Here is a 3,693-nt window from a genome sequence, read left to right as displayed (position 1 = left end):
CAGGAGAAGAGAACAGAAAAGAGGATGCAGAAGGGCATATCTAAATTTTAGCATCACCCTTATGAAGTGTGCGTATGCCAGCAATAAGTCTATGGTATGGGAGGGAGCATAACACCAAACTTTAGTGGACAGTTTGTCTGTCACGCTCCCTTCCTCCCTGTTTCTCATCTGTTCTTCCATCAGTATTTCCTTGTTTTGTTTTTTTTCTGTAAAATGGGCCAATAATAGTACTATCCACAGGAGTTGTGAAAATTGAGATAGTGTATTTGAAGCAATTAGAATCGCTTGAGTCATATGGATGAGCCGTAGTGTATGAATAATAATGGCTATTAATTAGCTGCAGGACTTCCTCAGCCACCCAGCTGTGCCAAGCTAGAAACTCTCTTCCCTCATCATCCACCTCCAATCAACAAGTCCTGCTTGTTAATTTAAAAAGTCATACATATTTACTTTTCTTTAAATGCAAGTAATAGGCCTGCAGGTCTCTGTCGAGCCACATATGCAGGTCTCTGTTCCACAGGATGAGGTTTGTTAAAGTTGTTAAAAATAAAGCCTCTTAAGAGATACCAAGTGAAATGTAGAAGACGACGAGAGGGTAAAACGGATTACTATGCCCAGAAATGCTTGGTGATACAGGATAAAAATAAATACAGCACACCCAAATACAGGATGATAGTTCGTGTAACAAACAGAGATCTCATTTGTCAGATTGCTTACGCCTGTATTGAGGGGGATATGATAGTCTACACAGCATATGCACACGAACTGCCAAAATAGGGTGTGAAGGTTGGCCTGACACACTACGCTGCAGCGTATTATACTTGCCTGCTGCTGGCCCTCAGTCTTCTCAGTAGGTTTGGCATGGACAAGATCTATGAAGGCCAAGTGGAGGTGACTGGCCATGAATGTGATGTGGAAAGCATTGATGGTCAGCCAGGTTACCTGCTATTTGGATGCAGGCCTTGCCAGAACTACCACTGGCAATAAAGTTTTTGGCGCCCTGAAGGGAGCTGTGGATGGAGGGTTGTCTATCCCTTGCAATACCGAGCGATTCCCTGGTTATGATTCTGAAAACAAGGAATTTAATGCAGAAGTACACCAGAAGCACATCAGGGGCCAGAATGTTGCAGATTACATGTGCTACTTAATGGAGAAAGATGAAGATGCTTACAAGAAACAGTTCTTTCAATACATAAAGAACAATGTAACTCCAGACATGATGGAGGAGACATACAAGAAAGCTCATGCTGCTATACGAGAGAATCCAGTCTATGAAACGAAGCCCAAGAAAGAAGTTTTTTAAATTTTTTTTGAGACGGAGTCTCACACTGTCACCTGGGCTGAAGTGCAATGGCGTGATCTCGGCTCACTGCAACCTCTGCCTCCCTGGGTTCAAGTGATTCTCCTACCTCAGCCTCCTGAGTAGCGGGGATTTACAGGCACCAGTCACCATTCCCACCTAATATTTTGTATTTTTAGTAGAGATGGGGTTTCACCATATTGGCCAGGCTGGTCTCGAACTCCTGACCTTGTGATCTGTCTGCCTCAGCTTTCCAAAGTGCTGGGATTACAGGTGTGAGCCACTGCGCCTGGTCAAACCAAACAATTTTCTATGAGGATTTTTCAGATAAAGACAATAAACTTACTGACAGAAAAAGAAAGCGAGTCATAGATGTTTCTGATGTGGAAATTATATGGATTTAGATTTTTTTTTTTTAAGAAACCAAAACAAGACACACTCTCCCTGAGGGACCCGATGTGTTTCTATGGCTTCAATTGCCATCTTGAAAATGGTCACATATGACTGTGGAACTGGATTGGAGCTCCCAGCTGGAAGGAATAGTGAAAAGTCTTCTTGTCCCCTCATTATTTTTACATTTTTATTATATTTTTTAAGACAAGGTCTCTCTCTGTTACCCAGGCTGGGGTGCAGTGGCACCACCATAGCTCGCTGCAACCTCAACTCCTGGGCTCAAGCAATCCTCCTGCCTCAGCCTCCTGAGTAGCTGGGATTACATGTACATGCCACCACAACTGGCTATTTAAAAAAATTTTTTGATAGAGATGGGGTCTTGCTATTGTTGCCCAGGCTGGTCTCAAACTCCTGGGCTCAAGCAGTCCTCCCACCTCGGCTCTCCAAAGTGCTGGGATTACAGGCAAGAGCTACTGTGCCGGGCCTGTCCCCTCATTTTAGAACTAAGGAAACTGCAGCCCAGATAATGACAAAGTGGGGCCTAGGACCCAGGTCTTTTGACTCCAGTCTTGCCTTCCATGATACTCAGCTGCCTTAATTAATTAATTCCACAGAAAGCCAAAACCAACCATACAACTCCTCTCCCCTCCTCCTCACAATTTTTATTTGTTGTCTGTTAAATGGAAGTGGCTGCTGCATGAATTTCCCCTAATCTCCTATGGTTACCAAACCAATGAAAATTCTAGAGTACCAAGTTCTGATTCTTCTAAACTGGTTACTCTGACCCCCAAGCCCAACCATAGCGCAGTCCACCTCCCTGCTTTTTATTCTGAGCAGCAGATGGCACTGTGTCCAAGTCTGGAAAGATACTGTCTGTTTCCAGGGAAAGTTGGGGAAAATGCACTCAAGCTTCCTGCTAAACACTCCTATAATTTTCTTGAGGCACTCGCCCTCCTTCTCCCAGGCTTGAGTGTGATCTGTGTGCTAACAGGCACAAGTAACACTGTCAGTATGTGTGTAATAATGTATGTGGTTCCGGACGAGTGGGCTTAGACTGCTAGTCCGTCACGGACTTGCTTCCTCTCCTTCCTGGGCACACAGCTGGACTACATTTCTTGGTTTCCAACAGAGTTAGATTTAGCCGTATGTCCAAGTTGTGGCCAGTAAAATGCAAGAGGAAGTGATGTATGCCATTTCTAGGCCCATCTGCAAACCCACACGCTCTTTGCCCTCCACTAGCTGATGTCAGTGCCCTGAATGACCTTGGAGGTCATGGGCTGAAGATGGTGGAATTGCGACCACCTTGGGTCCCTGAATGACTGCATGGAGCCGAGTCCCTGCATTGACTTGGATCTACATTGGGCTGTTATACAAGTTTAGAATTAAACTGTAATGTGTGAAGCCTCTGAAATTTTTTGCAGTAATTTCCCTACCACAACTGATACACAGATTAACTGATGAAACCCTAATGTCCTATGTGATATTCCTGTAGAAAATATTTCATAGGAAGTATCCGTGTTTCTGCACAATAGGGATTTCTTTCTCCATATGAGACTGCAAACAGGTTCCCTGTCAAAAGGGGTTGTAAAGAACTCCCCACTCCAATTGTTTTAGCAGGCAAAGGACTTGATCTGCAGACTCAGAGGCAGGCAGCTAGCAAGGAGAAAGCACAGTAGCTTAGGAAAAAGAGAGACTGTAGCATGTGGTCAAATTTGTTTATGAGTAAAGCAGGTAACCAGGAATTTGCCAAGCATTTTGGAGTGAATTAAATCCTTCAGTGAAGATAAAGGTACTGTGACAAGAACTATTCAGGTTGGAAGAGTGTCTTTACAGCTAGCCACCAACAATTTCTCACCTCCCTGTACACACATATCTCTTACATCAAGAGGTGGATTCTGCCTGTAATCTCAGCGCTTTGGGAGGCTGGGGCAGGAGGATTGCTTCAGCCCAGGAATTTGAGACCAGCCTAGGCAACATAGCCCTGTCTCTACAATTTTTTT

At 44.2% G+C, this 3,693-nt stretch overlaps 1 pseudogene; it reads left to right on the top strand.

Moving 5' to 3' along the window:
• Window positions 1-509: 509 nt before the first annotated feature.
• Window positions 510-3,462, top strand: LOC100580881 (annotated as a pseudogene).
• The last annotated feature ends 231 nt before the right edge of the window (window positions 3,463-3,693 follow it).

This window comes from Nomascus leucogenys, chromosome 9 (assembly GCF_006542625.1).
Source record: "Nomascus leucogenys isolate Asia chromosome 9, Asia_NLE_v1, whole genome shotgun sequence".
NCBI lineage: Eukaryota > Metazoa > Chordata > Mammalia > Primates > Hylobatidae > Nomascus > Nomascus leucogenys.
Note: the sequence above shows the minus strand (reverse complement) of the source record. Positions and strands in the feature narration are given on the sequence as shown.